At 39.6% G+C, this 26,337-nt stretch overlaps 1 protein-coding gene and 1 long non-coding RNA gene across 2 annotated transcripts in view; one reads left to right on the forward strand and one right to left on the reverse strand.

Moving 5' to 3' along the window:
• DIPK1B (divergent protein kinase domain 1B) overlaps window positions 1-26,337 on the forward strand; it is a 262,257-nt gene that overhangs the window by 145,215 nt on the left and 90,705 nt on the right. The gene's annotated exons all lie outside the window — the stretch shown is intronic.
• Window positions 1-26,337, reverse strand: part of LOC128643199 (uncharacterized) — a 205,659-nt gene that overhangs the window by 106,310 nt on the left and 73,012 nt on the right. The window lies entirely within an intron of this gene.

Consider the following 26,337-nt stretch of genomic DNA (forward strand, 5'->3'; position numbering starts at 1 on the left):
ACTGAGATAAAAAACGTTTATTCTGTAATTTGTTTCCTGCTTTCAGAATTTGTTATCTTTGCTAATGGGATTAAACCTTTGCTAAAGTTGTGTTATTTACAAGGATTGAGGCTATAACTGTTTCAATTTATTAATTTTCAACTGTCATAGATCTTCTGTGCTTCTTAAAGGCACAGTACGTTTTAATATTATTCTAATTGAATTGTATTTCCAAGTTACAAGTTTATTTGCTAGTGTGTTAAACATGTCTGATTCAGAGGATGATACCTGTGTCATTTGTTGCAATGCCAAAGTGGAGCCCAATAGAAATTTATGTACTAACTGTATTGATGCTACTTTAAATAAAAGTCAATCTGTACAAATTGAACAAATTTCACCAAACAACGAGGGGAGAGTTATGCCGACTAACTCGCCTCACGTGTCAGTACCTACATCTCCCGCTCAGAGGGAGGTGCGTGATATTGTAGCGCCGAGTACATCTGGGCGGCCATTACAAATCACATTACAGGATATGGCTACTGTTATGACTGAGGTTTTGGCTAAATTACCAGAGCTAAGAGGTAAGCGTGATCACTCTGGGGTGAGAACAGAGTGCGCTGATGATATTAGGGCCATGTCAGACACTGCGTCACAGGTGGCAGAACATGAGGACGGAGAGCTTCATTCTGTGGGTGACGGTTCTGATCCAAACAGACTGGATTCAGATATTTCAAATTTTAAATTTAAACTGGAAAACCTCCGTGTATTACTAGGGGAGGTGTTAGCGGCTCTGAATGATTGTAACACAGTTGCAATACCAGAGAAAATGTGTAGGTTGGATAAATATTTTGCGGTACCGACGAGTACTGAGGTTTTTCCTATACCTAAGAGACTTACTGAAATTGTTACTAAGGAGTGGGATAGACCCGGTGTGCCGTTCTCACCCCCTCCGATATTTAGAAAAATGTTTCCAATAGACGCCACCACAAGGGACTTATGGCAAACGGTCCCTAAGGTGGAGGGAGCAGTTTCTACCTTAGCTAAGCGTACCACTATCCCGGTGGAGGATAGCTGTGCTTTTTCAGATCCAATGGATAAAAAATTAGAGGGTTACCTTAAGAAAATGTTTGTTCAACAAGGTTTTATATTGCAACCCCTTGCATGCATTGCGCCGATCACGGCTGCAGCGGCATTCTGGATTGAGTCTCTGGAAGAGAACATTGGTTCAGCTACTCTGGACGACATTACGGACAGGCTTAGAGTCCTTAAACTAGCTAATTCATTCATTTCGGAGGCCGTAGTACATCTTACTAAACTTACGGCGAAGAATTCAGGATTCGCCATTCAGGCACGCAGGGCGCTGTGGCTAAAATCCTGGTCAGCTGATGTTACTTCTAAGTCTAAATTGCTTAATATACCTTTCAAAGGGCAGACCTTATTCGGGCCCGGGTTGAAAGAGATTATCGCTGACATTACAGGAGGTAAAGGCCATGCCCTGCCTCAGGACAAAGCCAAAGCCAAGACTAGACAGTCTAATTTTCGTTCCTTTCGTAATTTCAAAGCAGGAGCAGCATCAACTTCCTCTGCACCAAAACAGGAAGGAGCTGTTGCTCGCTACAGACAAGGCTGGAAACCTAACCAGTCCTGGAACAAGGGCAAGCAGACTAGGAAACCTGCTGCTGCCCCTAAAACAGCATGAATTGAGGGCCCCCGATCCGGGATCGGATCTAGTGGGGGGCAGACTTTCTCTCTTCGCCCAGGCTTGGGCAAGAGATGTTCAGGATCCCTGGGCGCTAGAGATAATATCTCAGGGATACCTTCTGGACTTCAAATACTCTCCTCCAAGAGAGAGATTTCATCTGTCAAGATTGTCAACAATCCAGACAAAGAAAGAGGCGTTTCTACGCTGCGTACAAGAGCTCTTGTTAATGGGAGTAATCCATCCAGTTCCACGATCGGAACAGGGACAGGGGTTTTACTCAAATCTGTTTGTGGTTCCCAAAAAAGAGGGAACTTTCAGACCAATCCTGGACTTAAAGATCCTAAACAAATTCCTAAGAGTTCCATCGTTCAAGATGGAGACTATTCGGACAATTTTACCTATGATCCAAGAGGGTCAGTACATGACCACTGTAGATTTAAAAGATGCTTACCTTCACATACCGATTCACAAAGATCATTATCGGTACCTAAGGTTTGCCTTCCTAGACAGGCATTACCAGTTTGTGGCTCTTCCATTCGGATTGGCTACAGCTCCAAGAATCTTCACAAAGGTTCTGGGTGCTCTTCTGGCGGTACTAAGACCGCGGGGAATCTCGGTAGCTCCATACCTAGACGACATTCTGATACAAGCTTCAAGTTTTCAAACTGCCAAGTCTCATACAGAGTTAGTGCTGGCATTTCTAAGGTCACATGGATGGAAGGTGAACGAAAAGAAAAGTTCACTCGTTCCACTCACAAGAGTTCCCTTCCTGGGGACTCTTATAGATTCTGTAGAAATGAAGATTTACCTGACAGAGGACAGGCTAACAAGACTTCAAAGTGCTTGCCGCACCCTTCATTCCATTCAACACCCGTCAGTGGCTCAATGCATGGAGGTAATCGGCTTAATGGTAGCGGCAATGGACATAGTACCCTTTGCACGCTTACACCTCAGACCACTGCAACTGTGCATGCTAAGTCAGTGGAATGGGGATTACTCAGACTTATCCCCTTCTCTGAATCTGGATCAAGAGACCAGAAATTCTCTTCTATGGTGGCTTTCTCGGCCACATCTGTCCAGGGGGATGCCATTCAGCAGACCAGACTGGACAATTGTAACAACAGACGCCAGCCTTCTAGGTTGGGGTGCCGTCTGGAATTCTCTGAAGGCTCAGGGACAATGGAGTCAGGAGGAGAGTCTCCTGCCAATAAACATTCTGGAATTGAGAGCAGTTCTCAATGCCCTCCTGGCTTGGCCCCAGTTGACAACTCGGGGGTTCATCAGGTTTCAGTCGGACAACATCACGACTGTAGCTTACATCAACCATCAGGGAGGGACAAGAAGCTCCCTAGCTATGATGGAAGTATCAAAGATAATTCGCTGGGCAGAGTCTCACTCTTGCCACCTGTCAGCAATCCACATCCCGGGAGTGGAGAACTGGGAGGCGGATTTCTTAAGTCGTCAGACTTTTCATCCGGGGGAGTGGGAACTTCATCCGGAGGTCTTTGCCCAAATACTTCGACGTTGGGGCAAACCAGAGATAGATCTCATGGCGTCTCGACAGAACGCCAAGCTTCCTCGTTACGGGTCCAGATCCAGGGATCCAGGAGCAGTCCTGATAGATGCTCTGACAGCACCTTGGGACTTCAGGATGGCTTGCGTGTTTCCACCCTTCCCGTTACTTCCTCGATTGATTGCCAGAATCAAACAAGAGAGAGCATCAGTGATTCTAATAGCACCTGCGTGGCCACGCAGGACTTGGTATGCAGACCTGGTGGACTTGTCATCCTGTCCACCTTGGTCTCTACCTCTGAAACAGGACCTTCTGATACAGGGTCCCTTCAAACATCAAAATCTAACTTCTCTGAAGCTGACTGCTTGGAAATTGAACGCTTGATTTTATCAAGACGTGGGTTTTCTGAGTCAGTTATTGATACCTTAATACAGGCTAGGAAACCTGTTACCAGAAAGATTTACCATAAGATATGGCGTAAATACCTATATTGGTGTGAATCCAAAGGTTACTCTTGGAGTAAGGTTAGGATTCCTAGGATATTGTCTTTTCTACAAGAAGGTTTAGAAAAGGGTTTATCTGCTAGTTCATTAAAGGGACAGATCTCAGCTCTGTCCATTCTGTTACACAAACGTCTGTCAGAAGTTCCTGACGTCCAGGCTTTTTGTCAGGCTTTGGCCAGGATTAAGCCTGTGTTTAAAACTGTTGCTCCACCATGGAGTTTAAACCTTGTTCTTAATGTTTTACAGGGCGTTCCGTTTGAACCCCTTCATTCCATTGATATAAAGTTGTTATCTTGGAAAGTTCCATTTTTAATGGCTATTTCCTCGGCTCGAAGAGTCTCTGAATTATCAGCCTTACATTGTGATTCTCCTTATTTGATTTTTCATTCGGATAAGGTAGTCCTGCGTACTAAACCTGGGTTCTTACCTAAGGTAGTTACTAACAGGAATATCAATCAAGAGATTGTTGTTCCTTCTTTATGCCCAAATCCTTCTTCAAAGAAGGAACGTCTACTGCACAACCTGGATGTAGTCCGTGCTCTAAAATTTTACTTACAGGCAACTAAGGAATTTCGACAAACGTCTTCTCTGTTTGTCATTTACTCTGGGCAGAGGAGAGGTCAAAAAGCTTCCGCTACCTCTCTTTCTTTTTGGCTTCGTAGCATAATTCGTTTAGCTTATGAGACTGCTGGACAGCAGCCTCCTGAAAGAATTACAGCTCATTCTACTAGAGCTGTGGCTTCCACTTGGGCCTTCAAGAATGAGGCCTCTGTTGAACAGATTTGCAAGGCTGCAACTTGGTCTTCGCTTCATACTTTTTCCAAATTTTACAAATTTGACACTTTTGCTTCATCGGAGGCTATTTTTGGGAGACAGGTTCTTCAGGCAGTGGTTCCTTCTGTATAAAGAGCCTGCCTATCCCTCCCGTCATCCGTGTACTTTTGCTTTGGTATTGGTATCCCAGAAGTAATGATGACCCGTGGACTGATCACACTTAACAGAAGAAAACATAATTTATGCTTACCTGATAAATTCCTTTCTTCTGTAGTGTGATCAGTCCACGGCCCGCCCTGTTTTTAAGGCAGGTAAATATTTTTTAATTTATACTCCAGTCACCACTTCACCCTTGGCTTTTCCTTTCTCGTTGGTCCTTGGTCGAATGACTGGGAGTGACGTAGAGGGGAGGAGCTATATGCAGCTCTGCTGGGTGAATCCTCTTGCACTTCCTGTTGGGGAGGAGTAATATCCCAGAAGTAATGATGACCCGTGGACTGATCACACTACAGAAGAAAGGAATTTATCAGGTAAGCATAAATTATGTTTTTGAGTGTACTTCGAACTGTTATTTACGAACTGTACTTCGTAATTTATTTTTTATGCTTTTTGTGACACTTGTTGTTGGAGCGTAACAGTTAAACAGAGCTCTGAGGTTGCCATAATCATCTAGCGTAAATCAAGATTGCGCTCACACGTAAACATTTACTTTCAACTTGTAATACGAGCGGAATTTAACTTCCACGCAAACGGACGCGAAAACACGATATAGCTCGTACGTGTCTTTAACACCCTGTGGTAGCCATGTTTGCAACTATGTATAACATTGTTACAAACACTGATACCATCAGGTGCTAAGGACACGTGCGCGCTCCTAAACTCCTATGGGCCTACACATCTTTACTCTTAACTTTTTGCCATTTGTATCCCTTTAAACCTTTTTAATTGTTAAAATGTCAGTGTTTTATTAAAAGGACATAAAGCCCCACATTTATCTTTCATGATTCAGATAGAACATTCAATGTTAAACAACTTTCCAATGTACTTTTATTAACACTTGTCTTTGTTTTCTTGTTATCCTTTGTTGAAAAACAAGAAGGTAAGTTCGAGAGTGTGCACGTGTCTGCCGTTCTATATGGTAGCAGTGTTACAAGAATGTTATACAATAGCAAGAACACTAGATGTCAGCACTATTTTTCTGTCCTGTAGTGCTCCAGACCTATCTAGATATCTCTTCAACAAATAATAACAAGAGAACAAAGACAATTTGACAACAGAGCTAAATTGGTAACTTTTTTTTTTTTTTTATTTCGATCTCAATCATGAAAGAAAATGTTGGGCTATATGTCCCTTCAATGCCCCTTTAAGAAATGAAATCTCAAAATCGGATTTCATTTCAGCAGCCATTTGAGTCAGGGAAAAACAGTAATGACTTTGTTTTCACTGCCAGACTTTCTTTCTATATATATATATATAGACACATTAAAAAATATATCTGAAGAAGTCAAACACAATTTGCTAGAAACATACGCGTTACATTTGCAATTACAACCATACGGAGTGTCCCTTGTGGTACACTATATGGAAATAAATCTCTTCTCTATAATGCCTGCACTTGATACCCACCTCTGGCGAATACATGTTCCCAAACAAAACTCGTAAGCATTTATCATTACGAGAGACGGTTCACCATAATAGGTAGCACTTGTCAGAGATAACGAAAACAAGCAGCCATTCTCTCAGATGAGGGATTGTCATGTACTGCCTAATATTTTTGGAGTAGCTCCTTGTAATGATTTGAGAAACTGAATGTGTTGCTGGGCTAGATTCACTAATAAGTTATATTGGCACTAGAATAGCAATCTCTCCCTTATTTCCAGGGATCTCCCTTATTTGCCGAAACATTTTTACATGTAAAATCTTCATTTCAGACATTTAATATTGTACTCTTGTACTCTTATTTAGTTGGTAATTTTGATGTATATTTACTCCCACTGTGCCTTAAATGAGAAATTGAATTCACGGATTTGCAGAAAGTTGCTGAATCTGTTTATATAGACTGTGTGAATTAAGATGATTTGTATGAAGAATTGTGTTGTACCAAACTGTATAAAATCTTGTGTGACCCCCTCGTTTGAAGAAAAAAAATTCTCATTGTATTTTAAGGTTTTTTTTTTGTGTGCTAAATGTTTACTTATTTTGAGGTACAAGGAATACTGATTTGACTTGTTGTGGACCATGTTGTTAAAATCTATCGGGTAGATTACTAGTTTTGCGGTAACAGGGGTGCGGTGCTAACGAGCAGTTTTTTCTCACCACTCACTTACAGACAACGCTGGTATTATAAGTTTTTTCAAACCCGGCGTTAAAAGACAAGAAGTGAGCATTGAGTAAAATTTTGCTCCAAATCTCACTTCAATACCAGCGCTGCTTAATCTCACACTTATTAACCCCTAATCTGCCGCCCCCGACATCGCCGACACCTGCATTATAATTATTAACCCCTAATCTGCCGCTCCGGACACCGCCGCCACCTACATTATACTTATTAACCCTAATCTGCTGCCCCAACATCGCCGACACCTACATTATATTTATTAACCCCTAATCTGCCGCCCCCAAATGTCGCCGCAACCTACCTACATTTATTAACCCATAAACCTAAGTCTAACCCTAACACCCCCTAACTTAAATATAATTAAAATAAATCTAAATAAAATTCCTATCATTAACTAAATAATTCCTATTTAAAACTAAATACTTACCTATAAAATAAACCCTAAGATAGCTACAATATAACTAATAGTTACATTGTAGTTATCTTAGGGTTTATTTTTATTTTACAGGCAACTTTGTATTTATTTTAACTAGGTAGGATAGTTACTAAATAGTTATTAATTATTTAATAACTACCTAGTTAAAATAAATACAAAAGTACCTGTAAAATAAAACCTAACCTAAGTTACAATTACACCTAACACTACTCTATAATTAAATTAATTCCCTAAATTAAATATAATTAAATACAATTAAATTAAATGATCTAAAGTACAAAAAAACCCCACTTAATTACAAAAATAATAAACAAATTACAAGAATTTTAAACTAATTACACCTAATCTAATACCACTAACAAAATAAAAAAGCCCCCCCCCCCCAAATAAAAAGCCCTACCCTACACTAAATTACAAATAGCCCTTAAAAAGGCCTTTTGCAGGGCATTGCCCCAAAGTAATCAGCTTTTTTACCTGTAAAAAAAATTACAAACCCCCCCCCAACATTAAAACCCACCACCCACACAACCAACCCTACTCTAAAACCCACCCAATACCCCCTTAAAAATCCTAACACTAACCCCTTGAAGATCACCTTTCCGGGAGAAGTCTTCACCCAACCGGGCCGAAGTGGTCCTCCAGACGGGCAGAAGTGGTCCTCCAGATGGGCAGAAGTCTTCATCTAGACGGCATCTTCTATCTTCATCCATCCGGCGCAGAGTTGGGTCCATCTTCAAGACATCCGACGCGGAGCATCCTCTTCTTTCCACATAGATTAAAGAGAACCGAGATAGCACACAGAGTCTCTATAGAAGTGCGCAAATGATCACAGCATGTGGCAGATGGCGGATTCGGCAAACAGCAATCCAGGCAGCTCTCTCAGAAATGGTGAGTGGACAACGGGAACCTGTGGATGACAGATGGAAGAGGCGCCTCATGGGACAAGTATCGTTTGAGGCAGCAAAGGGACACACATAAGCAGCGGACCCCCCACACAGAGTGTTACTCACAAGAGCGGCGGTACAAACGTGTACCCAGACAGGCAGGACGGAACCAAAAGTCGCCCGTCAGACAGGCGTAAGCTCGGTACGCTAGGCAAACGTCACTCAGCAAGCAGCGTCAGAGTAAACCCAGCAGGGGAACCAATAGAGTCGAAGGGAACTCGACACAGCGAACCTCCAAAGGGGATCAGGAACGTACCAAATTGCTCCAGCGGCAATAGTAATAGAGAACAGGCAGGTGTGATGTACTCAAGGATACATTTATTGAGTACAAAAATACTCAATGTATCCTTGAGTACATCACACCTGCCTGTTCTCTATTACTATTGCCGCTGGAGCAATTTGGTACGTTCCTGATCCCCTTTGGAGGTTCGCTGTGTCGAGTTCCCTTCGACTCTATTGGTTCCCCTGCTGGGTTTACTCTGACGCTGCTTGCTGAGTGACGTTTGCCTAGCGTACCGAGCTTACGCCTGTCTGACGGGCGACTTTTGGTTCCGTCCTGCCTGTCTGGGTACACGTTTGTACCGCCGCTCTTGTGAGTAACACTCTGTGTGGGGGGTCCGCTGCTTATGTGTGTCCCTTTGCTGCCTCAAACGATACTTGTCCCATGAGGCGCCTCTTCCATCTGTCATCCACAGGTTCCCGTTGTCCTCTTCTTTCCACGGCTTCTTGCTAGATTCAGGTTCCTTTAAGTGACGTCATCCTTTATCAAATTTACTTTGTTTTCTTGGTACTCTTTGTTGAAGAGCGTACCTACATAGGTGGTGTGCACATATCTGGAGCACTGGATGGCAGCAAACACTGCTGCCATCTAGTGTGCTTGTAAGTGTATTATAACTATGTTCATAGTAGATTTGCTAAACTGCTGCCATAAAGAAGTCAATTGGAAAGTTGTTTAAAATTGCATACGCTATCTAAATCATAAAAGAAAAATGTAACCGCAACTAAACATATATATTAGTGAGCAATTAGCCAAAGAATAATTTGCTGCTTCAAGATAAAGCACCTTTTAATATTATGCTTATTTTTATTATTATTAATAATAATAATCTAGGTTTTTTTCTCTTCTAACCTGTGAAGAGTTGTCCCACCCACCAATATAATTAAGGGATTTTTCTCTGATACCCAATTAGTATGATTACTGTAGTATAGACCATGAATTCCTTGCTAATTGTAATACAAAATATATGTATATGGATTATAAATCCTTCTAGACAGTAAATTCCCTCAATGCCTCCTGTATTTGATACAATTTGTCCTGCCTTACAAATATTGTAAATAAATAAATGATAACATTGTATATATTTTATAAACTGTATGGGTAACAGAAGATTTTTTGGTTTCTCTGATCCTTTCTGCACTAATACAGATAAGAATGTGTATATTTTCAGGCACATCCATAGATGTCTACCTAAAACAGATTTATAATACAATATCTAGTTCTTCTCATCTATCTTTAAACTGTACAGTGTCAAAAATTGGAACTTTAATAGACTTTTTTTTCTTTTATAAAAATGTAACGTCCTATAAATTTGAACAACATTTCTCCTGGTGGTTTCGCTTTAAGCGCTTGATGTGGCGTGCGATAAATCAAAGATTCCATATGTGGCTGGTAGCATGAAATGGACTTTCTGCAGGTTAATGAGACGTGCAGCTGGGTGAATTTTCTGCTTCCCTAACCTTATGCTCACAGATAGCTGAGAGAGTGACAGGATTGATTGTGGTTTGACACATCCGCTAACATCCATGTCAGCCTGGACAGACGTGAGGGCATTATAAGTGTGTTACAGGCAGATGGGTGGGGGTGGGGGGTGAGGGAGGGGAGATGCTAAGCTGAAATGATCAGAGAGAGGATGGATAATACATTAAAGCTAAAATATTTCCCTTTTATGGGACACTGGTGCATATAAAAAATTCCTACTGCAGAAAAATATCCATTTGCTAAACCTGAAGTTGTTTTTATAGGTGACAAACCTTAAACAGACCGTAACCACCTTGTAATTACAAGACTTTATTATTGTGTTGTTAAAAATAACGTATTGGCCAAGGCTAAATATTTTTAAAGCAAATTAACAATTTTTTTGCTGCTTTTGTTTTTTAATGCCAAAAAACACCCACTACTTGCTTCATTCTCTTGGAATCCTTTGTTAAAGTGTAAACCTTGGAGCAATACTGCACTACTGGAGCTAGCTGAACACATTGGGTGAGCCAATGACAAGAGGCATATATGTGCAGCCACCTCCAAGCAGTGCATTGCTGCGCAAGGTTTACTCTTCAACAGAGGATACCGAGAGAACAAAGTCAATTTGATAACAGAAGTAAATTGGAAAGTTGTTTAAAACTGCAGGCTCTGATTCAAGAAGGTTCAATTTAGGCTTTTCTGCCCCTTAAAGGGACAGTCTAGTCAAAATTAAGCTTTCGTAATTCAAATAGGGCATGTCATTTTAATTTACTTATTTATCCTAAATAATTTAATTTCACCCAGAATACCTTTATAAATCCTAGATACCTATAATATGCCTTTTGAACCCTCCTTCCTTATATTATTATATAAAATCTGCCCTTTGTATGTTGTTTTTTTACTTAAAGAGGATAAAAAACGGATCTTGCGCAGCATAATTTGATTTTGCACAAGGCTCACAATGTGCTTGTCATCCTTCTGTTGCCATGGAGATTGTGGCATGCTGCTTCCAAGGCCTTGTAGAGAGGTACAGTAAAGGGAGGTGACCCTGTCTTATTAACGTGTGCGCAAGGTCACAGCAGAGCACAGTCTGGTCTCATTTGCACTCAATCCTGCTCTAAACTGCTGATATTTCTTCCTGTTCCTCTGAGCTTTATCTTCACACATCAGCAATCTGTATCACCTGCTTGCAAATCCCAAACTTTTCATTTCAGCTGAAGATGTGATTCATTAGGGTATGAAATTGCAATGAGAAACAGATCAGACTTCTATAAGTATAGACACATTTTTATCTGCAAATACCTGATGATGATAATAATAATAATCTGCTAAAGAAATGATGTACCATTAAAAAGATTTTGGGCCAGATTACAAGTGGAGCACTAATTAACGCTCCGGCTCGAGCGTAAATTGTGCTAGAAGTAAGCGTTTTGCACTCGTCGGGTTGCGCTGGTATTATGAATTGAAAGTGAACTATTTTCACTCATGCGCTAACCCGACGAGTGCAAAAAGCTAAACTTACAATATTGCGTATGCGTTCACGTATTCCCCCATAGATGTCAATGGGAAAAAAAAGTGGGAAAACAAACTTAAAGGGCCATGATACCGAAATGTTGAAACAATTGAAAGTGATGCAGCATAGCTGTGAAAAGCTGACTAGAAAATATCACCTGAACATCTCTATGTAAAAAAGAGATATTTTACCTCAAACGTTCCTCAGTAGCCACATCCCATTGTAAAGGATTTCTAAGCCGCATATTAGTATGTCTGTCCCGGGACAGCTAAGGGGTTGAGCCTCGTGCACTCTCATCTTATTTCCCTATTCAGTTTAGGGAAGTTTACAATGAAATCTCATGAGAGTTTAGTCAAATCTCATGAGATCACAGTAAAAGAGTTCATGACCTCAGCACTGCTGATGCTGATTGGCTGCTGTTCATTTCTTTATTTTTTTACCTGCAGCTGGGCAGCAGCTGAGTATAACATTTTGCACAGAACTTACTCTGCTGAGCTGAGGAGATTGTGAGGTAAAATATCTTCCTTTTTTTTACATAGAGATGCTCAGGTGATATTTTTCTGTCAGCTTTTTACAGTTATACTGCATCAGTTTCAAGTGATTTAGCATATGAGTATTATGTCCCTTTAACTTCCCACTCTCGCACAAACCTGATCACATATTCTCATGTGCCCTAACTCCACATGAAAATATAAATATTTCACATTCCAAAGTTCTTCACATACTCACACTCTCTATCTATCTATCTATCTATCTATCTATCAATGATTTTATATATATATATATATATATATATATATATATATATATATATATATATATATATATATATATATATATAATGTACATACATCTAGGAATAGACATGAATATGTATGTATCTCAATGTTAAAACTACATGAAATGACAAAAAAAAAAATTACATTATTTTTCATGATTCAAATAGAGCATGTGTTTTTAATAAACATTCAAATGTACTTATTTTATCCAATTTGCTTCATTCTCATGGTATTCCTTTTTGAAGGAGCAGCTATGCACTACTGGGAGCTATCTGAAGACATCTGGAGAACCAATGAAAAGAGGGATTTTGGGGCACCCACAAATCAGCAGCTACTACCCAGTAATGCTTTTCAACTAAGGATACCAAGAGAATGAAGCAAATTGGATAATAGAAGCAAATTTTAAATGGTTTAAAATAATATGCTCTGTCTGGATCTTGAAAGATACATTTTGGGTTTCATGTCCCTTTTAAAGCCCTTTGCCTGCCTTGCCTGAGACCTCGTATGATTGAGCCCTTCTAATAACACCATCTAATAAAAATTCTTAATAAAAAAAAAGTAACAAAAAGTTATATGTGTAACTGTACTTTGTGATGTATTTTTGATGTGTTTTTTGCAACTTTTTTGTTTTACGAAACAGTTCAGCAGAGCTCTGAGGACGTAATCATTCTAGCTTAAATTGCGATTGCGCTGACACGTGGGCATTCACTTTCAACTTGTAATACGAGCGCTACATCCGACGTGCGCAAACAGCTGGGATAAACCTCAAGTAGCTTGCGTGTAGCTGTTATCGCGCCACTCGTAATCTGGCTCTAAATAGGTCCTCTGGAGAACACTATGTGTATATCAATATAGATAGGTATGGCAAAAATAACCCTGCGACAAGCTACATGGTGATTACTTAGATCAGAGCACAAGCTCATTAATATCTGTCCCTAATTGACCACAGCAAAAGAGAATAGAAACATGACTTCCTGCCCGGCTTCTCTAGTCTTAAATGATTTTAAGTGATTTCATTTTTCTTCTGCTCTTCTGTAATGCAATGCTTCTATGTATTACAAATATTTTAATTACCTTTACATTTAAAGGCAACAGATTGAAAATGTATATAGAGAGCTTCTTTTTTTTTATATAAAAATGGTGGTAGATACTTTGAGTAGACTCTCATACCTCCCAATATTTGTGACCATTGCTGTTTTGTGGGCGGGACCATATCAGGACGAGGGAGGGCCAAGAGTGGATAGTTGGTAGATAATGGGAGTATTTGGGAGGTTTGTGGGTGTGTCTGAGTGGTCTATGGGTGTGGCTAAAGGACATTTTGCAAATCTGGACCTATCAGAGGGACAACGGGACAGAGCTCAGAATTAGGGACTATTCCTCTCAAATAGAGACTGGTGGGAGGTCTGGAGGTAGCAAGGAAAATACAGTAAAGAATCCTTGACACATACATCTGCCTTTTCACATAACTAGTTTATTTATTTGAAAGCAACATTTTTGCTTCCATCTTTACAAATGGACCTAGATTCATAGAGATTCATGAGGTTGCTGATGGGTCTCGTAAAGGTGACGCCATGTTCAAACTCATTGTGTATAACTTCATCTATACTTTATAGAGTTTTAAAGGGCCACTGACTACAGTACAATTTAATAACTGACAAATAGACAATACAAATACAATACAATTGCACTTTGAATTTGAAATTAGCAGTTGATTCTTTTCTGGCAAATTTTAAAATGAATCCAATTTCCGTTCCCCTTGTGTCATGTGACAGCCATCAGCCAATCACAAAATGCATATACGTATATACTGTGCACTTTTGCACATGCTTAGTGGGAGCTGGAGCCTCAGAAAGTGTGCGTATAAAAATAATGGAAGTATATTGTGAAGGTGTTTTTTTTAAATGAAATGATCTATCTGAATCATGAAACTTTCATTTTGACTTAAGTGGCCCTTTAACTTGCAGCTGTGGCAAAAAGAAGGTACAAATCTTTATGAGGTGTTTGTTTCACCAATTAGTTTTCTTGGATCTATCCCACGGAGTAGCTAACCAGCAAAGCTGGTATAAATTTATGTTGTTAAAAAGGCACAAGAGAAATATCAACCTCATTTAAAAAGCAAACGATCAAATTGTATGAAATGTAGAATCAGAGCTGGGCTTGGAAGCCAAGTGTTTCTTCTCTGCCAAATGATGTTTCTAGTTACCATGTAAATCAGTTTCAGATTTATTTTTAGTACCTTTATTAAAACTCCTATATCACTGGGGCAGACAGTAATACACTATATAATTTAGAGGGACATTAAACATTTTGAGATGGAAATATATAGGGCTCGATTTATCAAAGCCCTACGGCTGCTAGTTCTCACAAGAACTTGCTCACTGTATTTAACAAGCATCGGTCATTAGACCGCTGCTTTCCTAACCTCTTAGCGAAATTCAATCTCTGCGGTCTAGTCCGACTGAGGAGATTGACAGCTCCTGCCCGCGCGATTGGCTGTGCGCAGGCAGGGGGCGGGATTGCATGTGAGCGTAAAATTGCGCTTGTGTGCAATGGTGACTACCTGCGGTTAAATTTCCCCCGCCACAGACAAGCTGAGGTGTACAGGGGCGCGTATATGCGCCCCTGTCCGCCTCAGCTTTGATAAATCAAGCTTATATAATGATAAATTGCATATATGGAAGAAAAACTCTACAATATACTTATTTATTTTGCTTTCTTTTCCAGTAATTCCATTCTGAAACTGTGAGCTTTTCAGTTCCTGTTAGAAATGGAAGTGCAGAACACTGTTATATTCACACAGCGATTGGCTGCACACTCTAGTGACCTATTTATAACTGTCCCTAATTGGCCGAAGCAGAGAAATTAACCTAAGTTACAACATGGCAGCTCCCATTGTTTTATAGACGATAAAACTTTACACTTATTTTGTAAATATTTAAACAACTCATGAAACTTTAAAAATACATCTACAGGTTATTCTCAGACTAATCTATTGTTTATATGCATCATTCTATCTAGCATTTATTTAGTGTATAATGTCCCTTTAAATACAGTTACATAGAATGCTATATACATACCAGCCCATCCGTAGACCTGAACAGCTTTGCATCCTGTGTTATAGCATCTAATTCTGTTCCATTTATTCTTTTTTTATTCTTTGTTTTTGCCTAATAAACTTCCCTTCAACTCCTGCCCCTGTTTTATTTCAATAAGAAGGGAGCGGTTTTGCCTTCCGCCCTCATACACAACAACTTCAGTGAACTTGTCACAGGATGCAGGAATGAAAGAGCGAATCATAATGCCATCGGCATAGCAATCCACAGCTCACGTTCCCGTATTCTGTAACGGGGTGAGAGACACTACTGTGCGAGTGCAGCAGCTTTGTTTATATGAGCAGGATTTAGCAAAGCAATTCTCCTAAAGTTACGCCTATAAATCCGCATAGACTGAGTCATCTAATTTATGAATGCAGATTGCGCCTAGAATTAGGCAAGTCCGACTATACATTCTTCTCACTTCGTTAGCGTTTGCCAAGGCGCACCGGTGCGCATAAAAAGGGTTACATTTGCTAGTTTTAATCACATTTCCTAGAGTTTGCCTTAGAATTACGTCCAGTTACCAAGTTAACATTTTTTATGCACCTTTGGAGAATACGTTTTCCTACAAATACGTGCATTATAGTTCTCCATCGGTACTGTGAAGAACAGCATTAGAAATAATTGTCTTAAAGCTTGTGTCGTGTTCACATCTATGTCTGATGTAGATAGTACCTTCTGATTCTAGCAGGTCTATCTTTAGCTATATACATGTGCCAAATATAGAATGCAAAATTGTCTCACAAAGAACGAAAATTGTTTTAACAATTTGAATGTGTTACGGTTACAAAGGGTCAGTATTATAACAAAGTAAAATTAAAAATGTATAATGGTAACACACCTGATAGTCTTACCAAAATGTATGCGCAAATTTGCCCCATGTAAAACGCAAATGTAATGGATTACTTGAAGAGGGCAAAAAATACTACCTAAAGAAAACATGGGTTTGAAATAATAAATCAGGAGAACTTGCTTTTCTCGCATGGAGAAATTCATCATAATTTGCCCCAGCTCGCCTTCCAAACAGCGCAAATTATTATGTGCAAGTTGTGTGCAGGGTTATCTGGTGTCCAGTATGCAAGTGGACAGTCCCGTAATTTAGCAGGCTGTCCAGTAGAATCTATATAAAAATACTGAACACTTAAATGTCCACTACGTGTCTGCTAAATGTAAAAAGACTCCTATGCCTCTCTGCTTTACAATTGCAGCTAAAAAAAGTGACTCTGCATGTTCTATTATATGTGTTACAGGCAGCCCACGGTGGTGTTAAATCATTGTTGTGTGTGTGCTCCTGGCATTCAAGGGGTCAAATCACTACTGCAGATGTGTGTTTACCGGCAATGTGCACAGTGGCACGGACTTGCACCTACCCTCTTGATATAGGGCAGGCAACATATCAGGCTGTGCAACACTGGAGAGGATGTGACACACAACACGCACCTTTCTAATTTACTCCTATTATCAATTTTTCTTCATCTCTTGCTATCTTTATTTAAAAAGCAGGAATGTGATGCATAGTAGCTGGCCCATATTTGATTAAGAACCTGGGTTATGCTTGCTTATTGGTGGGTAAATGTAAGCCTCCAATAAACAAGCGCTATCCATGGTGCTGAACCTAAAATGGGCTGGCTGCTAAGATGTACATTCCTGCTTTTAAAATAAAGATTGCAAAAGAACGAAGAAAAATTGATAATAGGAGTAAATTAGAAAGTTGCTTAAAATGTCATGCTCTATCTGAATCATGAAAGAATAAAATTTGGGTTCAGTGTCCCTTTACCCGCTCACTCACAGAGCACAGCACCCCCTGGCCTGCTGTACCTACTGCCGACACCATTTGCTGAGACACCAGGCAGTGACCTGGGCACATGCAGCAAAGTATTTTTATTTTTTTAAAAGATCTATTTTCAAAAAAAGCAAAGGTTTAGCTTTCAACAAAGAATACCAAGAGGACAAAGCAAATTGGAAGAAAAAAGTAAAATGAAAAGTTGTTTAAAATTGAATACCCTATCTGAATATTTTTTTTATTTTGACTAGGCTGTCCCATTATTATTATTATTATTGTTATTATCGGTTATTTGTAGAACGCCAACAGATTCCGCAATATCTATGTTTTAAATGCTAAGGGGTTAAAATTCTGCTTTCATGACGGCCGATCGACCACGTGCTACTGTCATAAAAAGATCATTTACCACTCTAAAAATAAGGATGTAAATGGCTGTTTTGTGGGAAATTAGATTCCTTTTTTCTGCTTTGACGTTTTATAGATGATATTTAATGTTTCTGCATAATTGACTTATTTTCTTTTACTCTACGCATTAGTCTTCTAGCTGAAACTTGTCAGAATGTGCCATCTGTATTAATCCCCACTGATTTATTAGACTCTGCATTATCTGCACTTTTGTGTTGTTATTTTCGTGAGACTTATGAAATAATTGTATTACTGCAAGCTCTCGATACACGCGCTGAGGGTGCTCTTGTGCAGGCAGCAGAAATAACCTCACTAAAGTCAAAATTACATTTTCATGATTCGGACAGAACACTCAGTTTTAAACATTATTAATAATATCACATTCGCTTTGTTTTCTTGGTATCCTTTGTTGAAGAGAACATCTAGGTAGGTTGACGGGAGCTTGCATGTGTCCAGTGTCTGCATTGTAAGCAACTATGTATAACATTGCTGTAAACAATTCTGCCAATATTGCTGCCAGATGGCTAAAGACCTGCACGCTCCTGAGCTCATCTAGGATACTCTTTAATAAATGATACAATTAAGGAAAATTGGTAATAGAAGTAAATTGAAAGTTGTTAAAACATAAAGGGGCAGTCTAGAAGCAATACTTTATTACTTATTGTTACAAACCATCTTGCAGCAGGGTTCACATCTATAAGCTTGTAAGTACCTGAAACCTTTAAATAATGAGTTTGTTAGCAGCCAAAATGGCCGCCAAGCTCCGCCCACAACATTCTTCTTGTTTAACAGTTCACATTCTAATATTTTTTTGTTAGCTATTGCACATGCACAGATCTGAAGGCGCAAGTAGGAAAGCTTATTGTGTGGGCGGAGCTTGGTGGTTATTTTTGGCTCCTATCATGCAAATATTTAAAGGGACACTGTACCCAAATTTTTTCTTTTGTGATTCAGATAGAGCATGACATTTTAAGCAACTTTCTAATTTACTCCTATTATCAAAATTTCTTCATTCTTTTGGTATCTTTATTTGAAATGCAAGAAAGTAAGTTTAGATGCCGGCCCATTTTTGGTGATCAACCTGGGTTGTTCTTGCTGATTGGTGGATAAACTCATCCTCCAATAAAAAAGTGCTGTCCAGAGTTCTGAATAATAAAAAAAAAGCTTAGATGTCTTCTTTTTAAAATAAAGATAGCAAGAGAACGAAGAAAAATTGATAATAGGAATAAATTAGAAAGTGGCTTAAAATAGCATGCTCTATCTGAATCATGAAAGAAAAAATTTGGGTTTAGTGTCCCTTTAAATGTTTCATGAACTATTTACATCTTATTGGTGTGGGACCAGTTGCAGGATGCTTCTCTTGTATGTAACAAGAAGTTATAAAAATTAAAGGAACATACAACCCAATTTTTTTTTTCTTCATGATTCAGCTAGAACATTCAAACTTAAACAACTTTCCAGTTTACTTCTATTATCAAATTTGCTTCATTCTCTTGGTGTTGTTTGTTGAAGGAAAAACAATGCACTACAGGGAGCTAGCTGAACACATCAGGTGAGGCAATGACAAGAGGCATATATGTGCAGCTAGCTCCCTGTAGTGCATTTTTAACAAAGGATACCAAGAGAACAAAGCAAATTAAATAATAAAAGTAAATGGGAAAGTTGTTTAAGATTGTGTATGTTCTATCTGAATCACGAAAGAATCATTTTAGGTTTCATATCACTTTAACACCTACTAACAAAACATTAGCAAATGTAACCAAATTGCCGCTCAATGAATTTCAAACATGATCTTGCTTTAACAATGAGGCTCCTCCCCAACCTCATGAGCTTCAATGAATCTAGCCCACTGAGTTTACATAGCAAATAAACCTCAAGCTAATAAATGGAAGATAAATGAGGAGCTCTCCTGCGACACCTCCTTCTTTTTATGACATTTTTTTCAGACCTTGATTAAAAACCCTTTTCCAGGACATTGTAACACAGCAACCATACTTCCCAACATTTATGGCTGATAATGAGGGACACAGGAGGTTGATAGGAGCCCGTCACCATTTTGTGGGTGGAGCTGTTAGAAGGGGAGGGGTCATGGGTTAGGGAGCGGAGCAAGAATTAAATTCACCCGACTAAAAAGGAATTGCACCTGTTTAAGTACATATGAGAAACAAGCAGACAAATTATCCATTAGGCTAATGGAAAGAGGATATATGACAGGTTCACCATTTCTAAAGCGAGGGATTCTGTAACCAGAGTACCTAGATAAAGTCTCTTAACACCAGGGAATAGAAGAGAGAAGAAGAGTATACTTAACAAGGTCACATTTACAACAGAATAGTCACAACAGTACACTCAGGTCTGCCAGATAATAAGGAATCATTTTCAGCTATTACAAGCAGATGACGATTTGAGAGAAACTGTGACAAAGGGTGTTCGGTTTGCCTATAAGAGGAATAGGACAATAGGGAATAGAGTGGCCCCCACAAGACTGAGGAAGGAACAGACTGACAACTCCTCATGGCTAAGATTTAATGGCACGTATCGGTGCCATTTTCAAGCTTGTAAAGCCTGTGAGAGAGTGATTACAGGGGATTCCTTTCAATCCTTGGTCACGGGAGAGAACTTTCAGAAAAGTTGTTGTCTGAATTGCAGGTCCAACTTTGTGGTGTATTTGATTTCATGTACACATTGCACTCTCCAGTATGTTGGTCTTACCACCAGGGAGGCGAGGGTGAGAATCAAAGAACACCTGTCTGACATCAGAGCGGGCACTCTAACAACCCCCCTCATAAACCATTTTTCTGTCTTTCACCAAAAGAACATGAGGTTCTTTACCTGGAGGATATTAGAAAGGGTACTCCCACAGGAAAGAGGGGAGGACAGAACACGTAAACTTGGTGAGAGAGAGCTCTTCTGGATCTTTAGGTTGAGGACTAGGGTTCCAGAAGGTCTAAATTCAGAGTTTGAGCTTATCAACTTTTGGTAAAGAAGCCCCCATTGGGAACATAGTATGATATTCCACATAGAGGCATAACCAGTGTTTAATGTGGCAACATTAGCGTATAATCTGATAAGCAATTAAATCCCCTTTGCATACATTCAACACACGTGGATTGACCCTAAACAATTGTATTAAATAAAATTTGACCATAATAAAATTTGACCACACTACTTTTAGGTATATCTGCAACCGCAAGTGCAGCACAGGGACATAATAGTCACTAAGGGCAAGTGTGATGGTATTATTGTCACTAGGGAGACTGCATTAGTAATTGTAATTAACATCTTATACATGGTTATACACAGGCAAGTCTTTCAATCCCCATAGTAGCATTGACCGTACCGCAGCTTATTGTTCTATATTTTGGGCAGGAGTAAGATAGTATATGTCACCAGTCACCCATTGTATGATCCAACACCACATACACATTTTGTCATAACACACTTAGTTATAAAGGCAATATCTAAAAGATATATACTTTTAGTTGAATCAAAAGTCACATCAGCGTCTATTGATGTAGCTAGCTGTAGTGACCTCCCCCATTTTACCGCTGATCGAGCAACATTAGAGTCAGAGCAATGATAAGAGAGCGGCGGAATAGTGTGCATACATTTCAATTATTATCAGTACACGCTAAATCATCTACAGCTCAAGAGAATGCTTTATTAGTGCTCAAACGAGCCTTCCGCCCCCCCCCCCCCCATCTTTACATACACAGATGGAGCCCTAACAGATATCTTTAGTATCGGATTTCGGATCCTAAGGTATGTAGAATGCACACCACATGAGAATTCCGTAGAGGTAACTAGGGACTCAACCGTTGCTATCACGTCTGGATTGGTCCGCCCTGTTGACGGACAAGGCATGGGTTTGCATAGCACACGAAAAAGGGGAGTGTTTGTTCAGGCTCCGCTCTTATGACAGAAAAGGCATGAGTATGTAATGTAAAAGAAAGGGGAGTGTTTACACTGATCCCTGGATGCACTAGACAGTGTAAGGTGTATACACATAGCGTAAACAACAACTTACGCAGTTTAGGCAACCAGGGGAGCAAACGACAGCTCTTGTGTGGATATAAGCAGTTACTCTGAATCTGTGTATGTATTGATTTTTTACTTAGGGTTATGGTTACACATTGGCAGGGGATAGCGTAATAGCTCTCCTGATCTGTTAAATAGGGAGATAGCCTTCAGCGCCCAAATTAGAGGTTTAATAGTTAACAGCTGATCGAGAAAGAGGAGTGTGAAACTGGATAGCCTGATTGGTTTAGGAGAGGGAGGAAAGTGTGAGTACCCTGTTAAACTACCAATAAAGCATTTAATTTTACCCTTATGCTTGATGCTCCTGCGATATTTTCTATTTCTGGTTAGTGAGCGGGATTGTGGTGGTTTGTGAGTGGAGCTAAGGGAAATTCTGTAAAGAGGGACACATAGCTGTCTCAGAGGGACAGAGCTTAGAATCAGGGACTCTCAAATAGGGACAATTGTCTGCTGAGACTCCTCTCTGCACTAAGTCATGGCTAAGAGAGCTGTGATGTATTGCTAAAAAGACAAATATAAGTAAACCTCTGTGTGCCACATTTCATTCAAGGCTCTGTTACCTTGCAGTGGGAGATTCCTTTTAAAAAGAAAAAGTAAAAACTGCATAGAACACACACTTTTCTGCTGAGGATAAGACAAGTGATTGGAGCATATGTGTGCCTTCTGGTTTGCTCACCAGCTGCATCCTCACCTGGATTGGTACAGAAACACTACTTTGATTATGTATTTAATGGGACATGAAAGTCAAAATTATATTTTATGGTTCCGATAGAGCAGCAATTTTAAGGGACTTTTTAATGTTATATTTTATGTTTAATTTGGCTCACCAGATGTGCACAGCTAACTCCTAGTAATGCATTGCAGCTCCTTCAACAAACGATACCAAGAGAATGAGGCAAATTTTAAAATATAAGTAATATAGAAAGTTGTTTAAAATTGTATGCTCTGTATGAATTATGAAAAAAAATAATTGGGTTCCATGTCCCTTTAAAGGGATGTGAAACCCCAAAGTTTTCTTTTGTGAGTCAGACAGAGAAAAGTTTCCAATCTTCTTCCATTATCAAATTAGTTTTTTTCCTATGATATTCTGTGTTGAAGAGATACTTAGGTAGGCATCTGGAGCACTACATAAGTGGGAATAGTGCTGCCCTCTAGTGCTCTTGTAACTGGATGACATTCTTACAAAACTGCTGCCATCTAGTGCTCTTGTAAATGGATGACATTCTTACAAAACTGCTGCCCTCTAGTGCTCTTGTAAATGGATGACATTCTTACAAAACTGCTGCCCTCTAGTGCTCTTGTAAATGGATAACATTCTTACAATACTGCTGCCCTCTAGTGCTCTTGCTAATGGATGACATTCTTACAAAACTGCTGCCCTCTAGTGCTCTTGTAAATGGATGACATTCTTACAAAACTGCTGCCCTCTAGTGCTCTTGTAAATGGATGACATTCTTACAATACTGCTGCCCTCTAGTGGTCTTGCTAATGGATAACATTCTTACAAAACTGTTGCCCTCTAGTGCTCTTGCTAATGGATGACATTCTTACAAAACTGCTGCCCTCTAGTGCTCTTGTAAATGGATGGCATTCTTACAAAACTGCTGCCATCTAGTGCTCTTGCAAATGGATAACATTCTTAAAAAACTGCTGCCCTCTAGTGCTCTTGCAAATAGATGACATTCTTACAATACTGCTGCCCTCTAGTGCTCTTGCTTATGGAAAACATTCTTACAAAACTGCTGCCCTCTAGTGCTCTTGCAAATGGATGGCATTCTTACAAAACTGCTGCCCTCTAGTGCTCTTGTAAATGGATGGCATTCTTACAAAACTGCTGCCCTCTAGTGCTCTTGCTAATGGATAACATTCTTACAATACTGCTGCCCTCTAGTGCTCTTGCTAATGGATAACATTCTTACAAAACTGCTGCCCTCTAGTGCTCTTGCTAATGGATAACATTCTTACAATACTGCTGCCCTCTAGTGCTCTTGCTAATGGATAACATTCTTACAAAACTGCTGCCATCTAGTGCTCTTGCTAATGGATAACATTCTTACAATACTGCTGCCCTCTAGTGCTCTTGCTAATGGATAGCATTCTTACAATACTGCTGCCCTCTAGTGCTCTTGCTAATGGATAACATTCTTACAATACTGCTGCCCTCTAGTGCTCTTGCTAATAGATAACATTCTTACAATACTGCTGCCCTCTAGTGCTCTTGCTAATGGATAACATTATTATAATACTGCTGACATCTAGTGCTCTTGCTAATGGATAACATTCTTATAATACTGCTGACATCTAGTGCTCTTGTAAGTGGGTAACATTCTTACAATACTGCTGCCCTCTAGTGCTCTTGCTAATGGATAACATTCTTACAAAACTGCTGCCATCTAGTGCTCTTGCTAATGGATAACATTCTTACAAAACTGCTGCCCTCTAGTGCTCTTGTAAATGGATAACATTCTTACAAAACTGCTGCCATCTAGTGCTCTTGTAAATGGATAACATTCTTACAAAAATGCTGCCATCTAGTGCTCTTGCAAATGGATAACATTCTTAAAAAACTGCTGCCCTCTAGTGCTCTTGCAAATGGATAACATTCTTACAAAACTGCTGCCATCTAGTGCTCTTGCAAATGGATAACATTCTTACAAAACTGCTGCCATATAGTGCTCTTGCAAATGGATAACATTCTTACAATACTGCTGCCCTCTAGTGCTCTTGTAAATGGATGACATTCTTACAATACTGCTGCCATCTAGTGCTCTTGCAAATGGATAACATTCTTACAAAACTGCTGCCCTCTAGTGCTCTTGCAAATGGATAACATTCTTACAATACTGCTGCCCTCTAGTGCTCTTGTAAGTGGGTAACATTCTTACAAAACTGCTGCCCTCTAGTGCTCTTGTAAATGGATAACATTCTTACAATACTGCTGCCCTCTAGTGCTCTTGTAAATGGATAACATTCTTACAATACTGCTGCCATCTAGTGCTCTTGTAAATGGATAACATTCTTACAATACTGCTGCCATCTGGTGCTCTTGCTAATGGATAACATTCTTACAATACTGCTGCCCTCTAGTGCTCTTGCTAATGGATAACATTCTTACAATACTGCTGCCATCTAGTGCTCTTGCTAATGGATAACATTCTTACAATACTGCTGCCCTCTAGTGCTCTTGCTAATGGATAACATTCTTACAATACTGCTGCCATCTAGTGCTCTTGCTAATGGATAACATTCTTACAATACTGCTGCCCTCTAGTGCTCTTGCTAATGGATAACATTCTTACAATACTGCTGCCATCTAGTGCTCTTGCTAATGGATAACATTCTTACAATACTGCTGCCATCTAGTGCTCTTGTAAATGGATGACATTCTTACAAAACTGCTGCCTTCCAGTGCTCTTGCAAATGGATAACATTCTTACAATACTGCTGCCATCTAGTGCTCTTGCAAATGGATAACATTCTTGTAAAACTGCTGCCATCTAGTGCTCTTGCAAATGGATGACATTCTTGCAAAACTGCTGCCATATAGTGCTCCAGAAATAAGCCGGCTCCTGAACTTACGTCCTTGCTTTTCAACAAAAGATACCAATAGAACAAAAAACATTGATAACAGAAGTAAATTAGAAAATTGTTTGAAATTGCATGCTCTATCCGAATCATGAAAGACAAATGTTGGGTTTCATATCCCTTTAAATGTAATTAAAAGACATTAAATCCCAAGTCATTTAGTTAAATGGCAGTTCCCTCCCTCCCCCCCTCTTCTATGTGGTTTCTCACTGGCAACGATTAATTGGTGAATCCATATGGGCTGTAAGTGCTACTGTTATGTGCAGTAATGGTGTGCATGTGCAACGATTTATTGGTGAATCCATATGGGCTGTAAGTGTTACTGTTATGTGCAGTAGTGGTGCGCATGTGCAACGATTTATTGGTGAATCCATATGGGCTGTAAGTGCTACTGTTATGTGCAGTAGTGGTGTGTATGTGCAACGATTTATTGGTGAATCCATATGGGCTGTAAGTGCTACTGTTATGTGCAGTAATGGTGTGCATGTGCAACGATTTATTGGTGAATCCATATGGTCTGTAAGTGTTACTGTTATGTGCAGTAGTGGTGCGCATGTGCAACGATTTATTGGTGAATCCATATGGGCTGTAAGTGCTACTGTTATGTGCAGTAATGGTGTGCATGTGCAACGATTTATTGGTGAATCCATATGGGCTGTAAGTGCTACTGTTATGTGCAGTAATGGTGTGCATGTGCAACGATTTATTGGTGAATCCATATGGGCTGTAAGTGCTACTGTTATGTGCAGTAATGGTGTGCATGTGCAACGATTTATTGGTGAATCCATATGGGCTGTAAGTGCTACTGTTATGTGCAGTAGTGGTGTGTATGTGCAACGATTTATTGGTGAATCCATATGGGCTGTAAGTGCTACTGTTATGTGCAGTAATGGTGTGCATGTGCAACGATTTATTGGTGAATCCATATGGGCTGTAAGTGTTACTGTTATGTGCAGTAGTGGTGCGCATGTGCAACGTGCAAACATCTGGAATGATTGAGGAAGATAAATTGGCAGCTCACTCTGTCAATAGATTACCTTATCCCTTTGTTGCTACTGTACAAAGTTCCTGGGGTTACAAAAGCCTTAGGTTTCTGTGTATGAAAATAAAGCTGTGTCTTTCTAAAAGAAAGGTTTGTTCTCGATCTCAGGTCTCTGGTTTTCTAATCATTTTTACATCATGCTGGCAGCTAAGTTAAAACCAAGAAAATAA

The sequence above is a fragment of the Bombina bombina genome, chromosome 12 (assembly GCF_027579735.1).
Source record: "Bombina bombina isolate aBomBom1 chromosome 12, aBomBom1.pri, whole genome shotgun sequence".
NCBI lineage: Eukaryota > Metazoa > Chordata > Amphibia > Anura > Bombinatoridae > Bombina > Bombina bombina.